The sequence below is a fragment of the Lygodium microphyllum genome, chromosome 17 (assembly GCF_053477565.2).
Source record: "Lygodium microphyllum isolate KBCC chromosome 17, Lygodium_microphyllum_v1.1.10, whole genome shotgun sequence".
Classification (NCBI taxonomy): Eukaryota; Viridiplantae; Streptophyta; class Polypodiopsida; order Schizaeales; family Lygodiaceae; genus Lygodium; species Lygodium microphyllum.
Window position 1 is genome coordinate 29082975 of NC_141151.1, and position 11921 is coordinate 29094895.

At 36.8% G+C, this 11921-nt stretch overlaps 1 pseudogene; it reads right to left on the reverse strand.

Annotated features, from left to right (window-relative positions):
* Positions 1 to 5011: 5011 nt before the first annotated feature.
* On the reverse strand, positions 5012 to 5521 carry LOC148021733 (uncharacterized; annotated as a pseudogene).
* Positions 5522 to 11921: the final 6400 nt, after the last annotated feature.

Here is an 11921-nt window from a genome sequence, read left to right on the forward strand (position 1 = left end):
GAATAGTCAGGATTGTATACTTCTATTCAAATATTCCCATTATCAGATTATGTACCCTTGTTGGTGGGGGAGCATGTTGCACTACTCAAGTTGACTCGAGAAGATCAAAAAGGGTAACCAATGAGTACCCTTCAAATTATAGTAGCATATAGAACTGTTTAATTATTAATAACAACTCAACATATCGATAATGGCCTCCTACTAAGCGATGAGGGAGCATGCCATGCAAACATACAAAATAAATCAAACCAAGTGGAGGTCTGTGGAAAACGGCCATATCGTCACTGTGAATTAGGCCTAAATAAGGGCGACCATTAGTGCATGACTGCCTATGTGTGGTAGCATCATTAAAGTAGAGTTTATGTAGCTATGAATGCCTTAGTGTGTCTGAGGCTAATAGGCTATGGTACCTAACTTTGCAAGAAAAGTACGTGGTGACATAGTAGTGAGTGGATCATGCCATACCTTGTGGGCCATGATCCCATTTGTTAATGCCATAAAACATGTGGATATAGGTAGGGTAAGGGCATAACCTAGGGGTCTATTAAGTAGTCTTTAAGTGTATTTTTAAACCTTTGTCTTGATCAAATGTGAAAAGTCATGAGTAGACTATGAGTCTCTTTGGGGAAGTTAGAAGGAGGAGTCGTGAGATCTATATGTATCTGTTCATGTAAGGAAAAACAGATGAGCGTGTAAATGATGTTGTGATTATGAAGGAACATAACAGATTTCTCTGCCTATGTTTCTTTATGTATTCAAAAGTGTTATGTGTTTTGAGTAATCAACTATCTAAATTATGAAATGGAGTTTGTGTGGTCAGAAATGAGCCTGTTGATGGAAGGAATGATTTAGAATTAATGTTCAGAACAGAACATATTAACCTTGCTATGTCTCAATCTGTCTTATATAATGTTTCCTATCTTGGTTTAAAATGTATATGAATTGCGAAATGAATTTTGTTTGGCGGAAAGATGGTTTGTATGTTGAAGTGATGTTCAATGGTGTGTTCTAACAAAGACAGAAAGGCCAATAATAGTCGCAATTTGAATCTATTTTATATCAAAGAGATGTTTGTTTTGGGTTAATTTAGGGGAAGCTTCTAGGAAAATGATTTATAGGATCTTAATTTAGGTTTTGTAGAGGATCCTCAAATGGTCAAAGTTAGTGTTCATGTGGAAGGCTAGTTTAAGACAGATCTCAGTCAGTTATTGCACACGAATTTAAAGATATTTTTGCATGGACTTACATTGATATGAAGGGAGTGGATCCTAGGTTTTGTATGCACGGGATCAACCTCAAAAAAGATGTAGTCCTTGTTATTTCATAGAGATACAAGATGAATCCAAATTATGCAAAGGCTATCAAGGAGGAGTTGGATAAACTTTTGAAAGTGGGATTTATTTATCATTTGGAGAAGATGACATGGTTATCACCCATAGTAGTGGTGCCAAAGAAGAACGACAAACTCAGTATCTGTGTTGACTATAGGAAACTAAATGTAGTAACTATAACTAATCCTTTTCCACTACCATTTCAAGATGCTCTGTTGGATGCAGTTGCATGTCATCATATGTATAGTTTCTTGGATGGATTCAGTGGCTACAATCAGATATTGATGGCAAAAGAAGACAAAGAGAAAACTACTTTTGTCACAGAGTGGGGAGTATATGCCAGCAATGTAATGGTATTTGACTTGAAAAATGCTCCACCTACATTTCAAAAATGGGTACAAGAAGTCTTTGCTCCATACTTGACAACATTCATGAGAGTCTTTCTAGATGATTTTAGTGTGTTTGGGAAGGCTGTGGATCACCTTGATCAACTTAGATTATGCTCTGAAAGATGCAGAATGGCTAGGTTGAGTCTTAATCCAGCCAAATGTGCTTTTACTGCTAAAAGAGAGATTTATTGGGGCATATTATATCAGAAGAAGGAATGCAAGTTGATCCCAGGAAAGTGGTAGCTATTCAAAAGGCAAAGGTACCAAGAAACTTGAAGGAATTGAGCAAATTTGTTGGACAGATCAAGTGGCATAACAAATTTCTGAAATATTTGTCTCATGTTTGTGTTCCATTGACCAAGTTGACCAAGAAGGATGTGAAGTATGTCTGGACAAAAGAACATGAAAAAGCATTCAGATTACTGAAGAAGATGTTATAGGTAGCACCAATAATGTAGCCTCTTGATTGTAGTTTACCATTCCATGTGTTTGGAGATGCCTCTGATATTGCAATGGGAGTTGTGTTAATGCAGGAATGAAATTCTCAAGACTGAAATGAAATCAAAGGATTTTGTGGGTTTAGCTCCACTATTTTGGGAAAATAGTAACCACCGAGTGTGCTAATGTTAAAGGCAGGGTAAGGGCATAACATAGGGGTCTATTAAGTAGTCTTTAAGTGTAGTTTTAAAACTTTATCTTGATCAGATGTGAAAAGTCATGAGTAGACTATGAGTCTCTTTGGGAAAGTTAGAAGGAGGAGTAGTGAGATCTGTTTGTATCTGTTCATGTTAGGAAAAACAGATGAGCGTGTAAATGATGTTGTGATTATGAAGGAACATAACAGATTTCTCTGCATGTGTTTCTCTCTGTATTCAAAATTGTTATCTATTTTGAGTAATCGACTATCTGAATTATGAAATGGAGTTTGTGTGGTCGAAAATGAGCCTGCTGATGGAAGGAATGATTTAGAATTAATGTTAAGAACAGAACAGATTAACCTTGCTGTGTCTCAATCTATCTTATACAATGTTTCCTGTCTTGGTTTAAAATGTATTTGAATTGAGAAATGAATTTTGTTTGGCGGAAAGATGGTCTGTATGTTGAAGTGATGGTCAATGGTGTGATCTAACAAAGACAGAAAGGTCAATAATAGTTGCAATTTGAATCTGTTTTATATCAGAGAGATGTCTATTTTGGGTTAATTTAGAGGAAGCTTTTTGACCCTTGATAAGGAGGGGTAGAGTGGGCCTTGTTTATTTTGAGTAAGAATAATATTGAGAGCAACCACTATAGTAATAGAGAAGCCATAATAATATAATGCTTGCTTTAATATGAACCAAGCTTATGCATAGGGGAAAAAGGTTGGTTGCAAGCATTGAGTGATTACCATGAGCGAGAAATTCATCTCAGAGGTCATGACCACAACTCTCAAGGCACTATAGCCTTTCATGAGTTGTAGTGGGGGAGGAAATGAGGGAAGGCCTATGGGGGTGGGATAAATAAACAACAGAGAACGTGGGAGAATGAAAGGAATCCAAGACTACCAACATCCTCCTATGCCAACACAATTTCGAGATGTCTGTTAGGGCAATAAGTTTGATGTAGGAGTGAGAAGGTTAGGGTCGGTTCATCACAACTAGACAAGAGCTTTGGATATTAGTTAGGGGTTATATTTAAGAAAACAATGTGGGGGACCTTTTTGTTAGATTTTTAGTTAAACTGGGCGTTAGTCTAATAGTAGTAACTAGTGATATACTAGGCTATGTATCATTTAACTCATTGCCCCATTGCCCGTTTATGTCCACTTAAACATTTTATCGCAAATCTAGTTACTCATTGCCTCGTATATGTACTAAACACTTATTATTATGTTCTATTCTTATGCATTATAATAGATGCTATTCAACTATTATCATACATTGTACTACACACTTATTATTATCCATTATCGCCCATTACATTATTTGCCTCTTATCACACATCTTTTACCCAAAGCAAACAGTTTCCCCTATAATAAACATATCCAATCTGTTTTCAACTCTGACTAATCTGTCTGTTCTGAACATTAATTTTGAATCATTCCTTCCATCAACAGGATCATTTTCGACCACACAGACTCCATTTCATAATTCAGACAATCGATTATATGAAACAAATTACAGTTTTGAAGACAGAGATAAACATAGGCAAAGAAATATGTTCTGTTCCTTCATAATCACAACATCATTTACAAGCTTATATGTTCTCTTGACGTGAACAGACACGAACAGATTTTTCGAACACCCCTTCTAACTTCCCCAAAAAGACTTATAGTCTACTCACGACTTTTCACATCTGATCAAGACAAATGTTTAAAATACCCTTACAAAACTAAATAAGGAACTCCTAGGTTATGCCTTAATCATGCCTTTAACACTGGCACACCCGGTGGTTACTATTTTCCCAAAATAGTGGACTTGAACCCACAAAAACCCTTATTTTCATTTTAGTCCTGAGAATTTCATCTAGGTCTTCAACAATTATATAGAGTGTAACGTGCAATGGCTGGATACATCCAACTTACACAAAATACACAACATATACTCTATCCATTTGACTACATTCGTGACTATTAATTCTGCTTTGCCTGAATATCAGTTAAAACTGATTGAATTGATTTCTCAATCTTTGCATCATTTTTGCTTTCTTCCTCTCCTTCTGGAACAATTAAATCAATTTTCTGAACATCTTTTGCACTAACATTGATTTGAGTATCAATCACATTCACTTTTTCAGATTGAACATCTGCAATGACATTCTCCATTTGCACAGAAGTTTGCACTTCCCCAATAGGTACAATAACACAATTTTCAGTCAATACACCACCCTCTGACTTTTCAGATTCCACTGAAATTAATGGATCCAGCAAATCCAAATCTATTGCATTGTCTAATAACATCTGTTCAACATCTTGCCATTCTTCACATTCAGATAAACTAGAAATTGGTGTAAACACATCCTTATGTTTGCCCACAAACTGCAACAAAGTCTTAATTTTACCCTAATAATTTGTTATGTCTCTTACTGATTCTTCTGTTGTCTGATGAGTAAAAACAAATTTTCCTTCTGATTTATCCTTGAGCTCTTGCACTTGTGCCTTCAAAATTTCACTATCCAATGTCTCCATTGGCACTCTATTCTTCAGCACTGCTACTATACTCTTCAAAGTAGTTTCAAGTTGGCTTCTGATTCAGATTCATCCTTAATCTGAAATATTTGGTAAGGTTTTTGCATAATCACCAACATTCTCTTCTAAATTGACTGCCAAATTTTCTCTCCTATTTCAACAATCTCATTCATTAAGTCAGTCAAATCAGCTTTTGGCAGAAAAACTGCATCCACATCCAACTCATCTGCATCAACTAAGATTTTCAATTGTTTTTCCACATCTTCCAATACTTTCAATCTTTCAGTTAACACCCCACAATTTACTTTCAATGCAACATTTTCCTTTGATAAGATAGCCAACTCATTGACAAATGTGTCCTTCAATTCCTGAATCCACTATGTGACTGTAGAGGCCTTCAAATCTATATCTACCACTCCCTTATTTAAAACAATAATATGTTCTTCCTTTGCTCTGACTTCTACTTTGAAAAATTCCCTCAATTTCTTCACATCCTCAACCAATTTATCAAAATTAGTAATCTTAACCTTCTTATCTTGATACATGGAAATCAAAGCATTATTGGAATCCCTCAAAGCTGTAATGGTCATTTGCAAACTCATGGCATACTTCTGCTATCTTTCAATAAACTGCATAGTATCATTCAGGTTTTTAATAATTGTTGATGCCCTCATTGCATTAGTATTTCCCTGCTCCATATTCACTGTTACAGGTATCAACTCTACCTGCACAATAGGATCAACATCCTTATACAAATCACTAAATTGTGCCTCTTGCACTTTCTCTGAAATTTTCTGTTTGCCCAATTTAATGGAAATTTTCTTCATTGGAATACTTTGAACTCTTCCTTGCCTGCTTACTGGCCTAGGCATCAGCTCACCTGTCAAATCCTGGTCCCAAAGTTCTTTTCCAAAATCTTGCTCCTGTTTTGCCTTCTCTGTACCTTGTTCAACAGTTTGACTAATACTATAAGTACTCTAATGAATGACATCTATTTCTATCTTCATTTTCTTGGGTGGGGGTTCACTGTCATCCTAAACTAGCAAAGAGATTAACATTCTGCCCTTTCATGATCCAAGTTTTCCCATTCTTCCCAAACTGCTCTAAGATATTGCTAATTTCAAGGAACCCACATTATCATGCTCAAAAATCATGCCTAGAAATGCTGGAATCTTGGAGGTCCCAAATTGCTTCCTCTTGTCCACTCCATGCACCTCCATGACAAATCTGTTGTACACAATCTATGTCCAATTAAACAGAATACTTGACTTTGCTGTTGCAATCAATCCAAAATTATCCTTGCTCATATAATCAAATTTCACCAACATCAAGATGCTCTCCATAAACTAGGTCTGTTGATTTTTCATGTTCTTAGTTTTAGCCTTTTTGATTACAAAATAACCTGTGGTCCCCTCTACCCGTCCAAATTCTTGAACCATTTGCTCATTAGTTGCTTTATCCCACTCATGGACCCCATCGAAAGGCAATTTAAACACTTTTGCAATAAACTCTGGTGAAATTTATTTATCACAAGATGATACATCAGCTGATCACAGATAGGCTAATTGAATAGGAGCATAAATGTTCTGAGAAAGTTTATCCCAAGGCAATTGTGCAAACTCATGCAATCTCATCAGTTTCAACCATTGTTGATTTTCCTCTGCATCCAATTGCAACTGAACTTGAAAGTCCTGCAAAGGATACATGAGATTTTGTGCCAAATCCTTTGCTGCTCATGGTTTCATCTCATATCCTGACAAATCCTCCTCACTGAATTCATAATCTTCTGTGTTGGGTTGTTGTACTACTGCTTTGCCCTTGGAAGACCTTCAAAGTTTACCCTTCTGCGGTGAGGCAACCTTACGCTAAATAGTGGTAGACTCTTGGTTTTGAAAAGAAACAACTAAGTGCAACATAGATATTGCACAAAAAACTAATGTCTGCAAGAGAACACTCTGGCAAAGAAGTGCATGTCTTCACAAAGCTGAAAACACAAATGCTTTATGCTTCACAATGCGGAGGAAATGCAGAAACCCAAGCTCCTGTTTATGATTGTTCAAAATTTGAACGAAAGAATCCGCACATGTGGAGATTTGACATTTTGCATCATCAATGTTCCTTTTTATAACAGCATACTGGCTGTGGTCGACATCCACGACATCATGAAAGGATATGTGTGAAAATGAATTTGTGTCCACTCCCACCAAATTCAAATCAACGTCTTGGAAATTATTGAGAAAAAACAGCTTTAGTCTAAAACCATTCACAGGTTTAGCCAACAATTTACCCTCCAAGTCAGCCAATTGAAATGTTCCTTGCCCTAAGTCCTTAAAAATTCTGTATGGTCCCACATACTTGAGTTTTAATTCGCCAGGATGCTTGCCCAATTTAGAGTTATACATTAAGACCAAATTTCCATGTTTGAATTACTTCTTCTTCAAGTACTGATTCAACCATGAAAATCTTCTATTCTGAATCACAGTAGCCACATAAGCATTGTGAAATCTGTCTTCATCCAAAGACATCAACTGCTCCAATCTCTATTTAAGTGAATCTTCATGTGTTAGTCTATTTGAACCTGCCACCCTCAAAGATGGTACTATGAACTCCATTGGCACCATAGCTTCCATGCCATAGACAATCTGAATGGTGTGAGTCCTGTACTGACCTTAAAGGTTGTTCTAAATGCCCATAGTGCTGAATTTAATTTTGGATCCCAATCCTTCTTGTTTTCTGAAATAGTCCTTTTAAGAAATTTAACCAAAATCTTGTTATTGCTCTTAGCTAATCCATTGGCCTGTGGATGATATACTGATGACATCTAATGGCTAATTGTATGGGTTTCAATTAGAACTTTAATCACCTTGTTAAGAAAATGGACTCCCTATCTAATACAAGTTCCACTGGGGTAGCCAAATCCGGTCATTATGTTATTGTACAGGAAATAGGCCACAATCCTTGCCTTATTATCCTTTAATGCAATAGCTCTACCCATTTGGTACAATAATCTGTAGCGACCAAAATATATTTGTTTCCCAAAAGTTCTACTGCTGGCTTGAATGGACCCATAAAATCCATTCCCCACTTCTCAAAAGGACCCAAAGGCAAAACTAGATGTTGCCTTTGGGTCTTGTAGCAACCAAAATATATTTGTTTCCCAAAAGTTCTACTGCTGGCTTGAATGGACCCATAAAATCCATTCCCCACTTCTCAAAAGGACCCAAAGGCAAAACTAGATGTTGCCTCATTTTATCCTAATTCCTTGGATATCCATCCCTTTGACATTTATCAGAGGTCTTAGCATACTGATTTGAATCTTTGATTATTGTTGGCCACCATAAGCCACTCTGAAATATTTTTCTACTGGTTATGTCACTTGAAAAGTGACCTCTAGAACTTCCTGTATGAGCTTCAGTTAACACTGTTGCTTGCTATCAAGAACACATCTCCTGATAATCTGATCCACTCCTCTCTTGTACAGATATCCTCCAATTACTGAATAGGTTACACTTCTTAATACCAGCTTTCTAATGTGGCCTTTGGTCATTCCCTCATGGAATACCCCTTCAGTAAGGTAATTAATCATTTGTTTATACCAATCATCTGAGTTGGTTTCCTGAATCTGAAATAAATCTGCATAAGGTAAATCATTTATTATCCCTTTAGAAGGTTCTCCTGACTCCAATTTGCTTAGATAATTAGCAATCAAGTGTTCTCTTCCATGTCTATGCACAATGGAATAATCAAATTCCTGTAAGAGCATAATCCATCTAGCCAATCTTCCTGTTGGTTGTGGTTTGTTGACCAAATAGATAAATGCCTGATGATCCACATGAATTATGATTGAATTTCCCAACAAATAATGCCTGAAATTTTTCAGTGCAAATTTAACTCCTAGGCACTCCCTTTCAATAGCATAATAATTTCATTCTACTCCTATCATCACCTTGCTTGCATAATAAACTGGTCTAAACCAACCTTTCTATTTTTCCTGCATTAACATAGCTCCCACTGCAATATCAGAGGCATCTCCAAACACATGGAATGGTAAACTCCAGTCAGGAGGCTGCATTATTGGTGCTACTTGTAACATCTTCTTCAGTAATCTAAATGCTTTTTCATGTTCTTCTGTCCAAACATACTTCACATCCTTCTTGGTCAACTTGGTCAATGGAACATAGACATGAGACAAATATTTCACAAATTTGTTATGCCACTTGATTTGTCCAACAAATCTACTCAATTCCTTCAAGTTTGTTGGTGCCTTGGACTTTTGAATAGCTGCCACTTTCTTGGGATCAACCTACATTCCTTCTTCTGAAATGATATGCCCCCGTAAAATCCCTCTTTTGATAGCAAAAGCACATTTGGCTGGATTAAGACTCAACCTAGCCATTCTGCATCTTTCAAAGCATACTCTGAGTTGATTAAGGTGATCCAAAGCCTTCCCAAACACACTAAAATCATCTAGAAAGACTCTCATGAATGTTGTCAAGTATGGAGCAAAGACTTCTTGTACCCATTTTTGAAATGTAGGTGGAGCATTTTTCAAGTCAAATACCATTACATTGCTGGCATATACTCCCCACTCTGTGACAAAAGTAGTCTTCTCTCTGTCTTCTTCTGCCACATCAATATCTGATTGTAGCCATTGAATCCATCCAAGAAATTGTACATCTGATGACTTGCAACTGCATCCAACAGAGTATCCTGAAATGGTAATGGGAAAGGATCAGTTATAGTGGCTGCATTTAGTTTCCTATAGTCAACACGGATTTTGAGTTTTCCATTCTTCTTTCGCACCACCACTATAGGTGATAACCATGTCACCTTCTCCAAAGGATAAATAAATCCCACTTTTAGCAACTCCTCCTTAACAGCCTTTGCATAGTTTGGGTTCATCATGTATCTCTGTGAAATAACATGGATTGCATATTTTTTGAGGTTAATCTTGTGCATACAAAACCTAGGATCCACTCCCTTCATATCGGTGTAAGTCCATGCAAAAATATCTTTAAATTCCTGTAATAGCTGACTCATATCTATTTTGAACTAGCCTTCCACATGAACACTGACTTTGACCATCTGAGGCTCCTTTTAAGAACCTAAATTAAGATCTTGTAAATCATCTTCCTGGACCCTAGCAGTTCTAGCCATCTATTCCTCAAAAGCCTTTTCAGCGTGAATGATTTGCTGAATGTGCATCTTCTCCTCCTGTTCAGATAACTTCATGTTTATGTCCTCTTCTACAGGATCTTCCTGTTTACTCTCATTCTGTTGTTGGGAGGTTACAGATTCCTTCTGCTCCTTGAACTGTTCTAGAATTCTGATAACATCTATATAAAAAATAGGTACTACTGATTCATTAACTTTAAGGAAAGCATATTCTTCATCATCATCAACTTCCTTCACCATGTTAATACCCTGTGCATACAAGGCTCTGGCTTCGCTAGGCAAGATTGCACTAGATACCATATTCATGTGAAATTTCTTCTTCCCCTTCCTGATTGTAATTTTAGCAGCTCCCCAATCCTGTTTGACCTTTACTTGTTTGAACCAAGGCCTTCCCAACAAAATTGGATAAGGGCTGTCTCCTTCATCCATTTTTAGAACCACGAAATTCATTGGGAATGTGAGTCCTAAAACAATAATATGTTGATTTTGGAGAATTCCTAGAGGTTGAATCCTTCTCTGATATGCCATCTTTAGTTGAAAAGAAGCTTCTTCTAGCTCATGCAGCTTCAATTTGGCATATAGGAATTCAAGTAGAATATTCACGCTTGAACCTCCATCCAACAATGCTCCCTGTATTTCCTGTTCCTAAAAATTAATAGTGATTTTGGGCACTTTGTAATCCACATCTTCAGCTTCAATCTAACATGCTTCAAGTTCATCCACCTGTTCTTCCTCCTCACTTAGATTTCTGAGTACCTGCCTTTTACATTCAGGAACCAAACTTAAAATATGATCCATTGTAATTGTGGTTTTCCTAAAAACTTTAGTTGTCAACTGTGCCTCCCTTATCTCTTGATGCTGGATCTCCTCCTGAATACTTAACTATATATCAAGTATTTGCTATTGCAATTTCTATTTACCATAGTTAGTTTTTTGAATCTTCTAAATTTCCTTCAAACACCCCTGTCTGACCTGTCTTTGATTCTCCCAATATTGAGGGTGTTTCATCTCTTTATGAGATATAACAGGTTCAGCTACATATTGTGCACCTGATCTTGTAATGACTAGTACTGATGCTAATTTGTCAGGAATCTCCTTCATCAATATAGAGTTGGAACAATCACACTGTACATTCAGCACATCAATATAATCATTCTGTTGTCTTTGCACCACAACTTCATGAACCTGTTTGGCTTTTTCCATAATAACTACATTAGCATGTGGTGGCATGTTTAGATGTGTCTGTGTAGATGGTCTCTGATTGTTATATTTGATAATAGGAATACCTCTCTCCTCTCTGTGTTTACACACAATGGGCAATTAGGACCTTGCCTGGGATTCATTTCTCCACAGTATGTGCATGGGTCATCGTTCAAATTACCATTTCCTTGAGGATTAGGTGATCCCCAGTTATGTCTCCCCTAAAATATTCTAGGTGGACCTTCCATTGCTCTATTTCTGTTTAGTTCTATTGCATTTGCAGTTGGTGCACTTGCCATTGGCACTTGCTTGGGTTTGCCCTATTGTTAGATTATACCAACAAGTAGCATCTATTTGCCCATGCTTCTGGCATGTGTTACAATATGGTTTGTCCTTCTTCTGAGATGTTGAAATTCCCATACTCTTCAAAGTTGCAGTAATCTTCTTATTGAGATTCTACACCTTGCTTTTTTATTTTCTGTTTGCTTTGATGTCCTTCTTTCCTTTACTTTTACTCCTGCGTTTCTATTTCCTTTTCTTTTTCTTGCTTCTAGATTTCCTGTCATCATCTTGTAAATCTTCAGAGTCTGAAGTTGAACTGTCATCCTATGAATCTGAATCTAAGTTAGACTGATTTTGAGTCTGAGTCTGGATCACTGT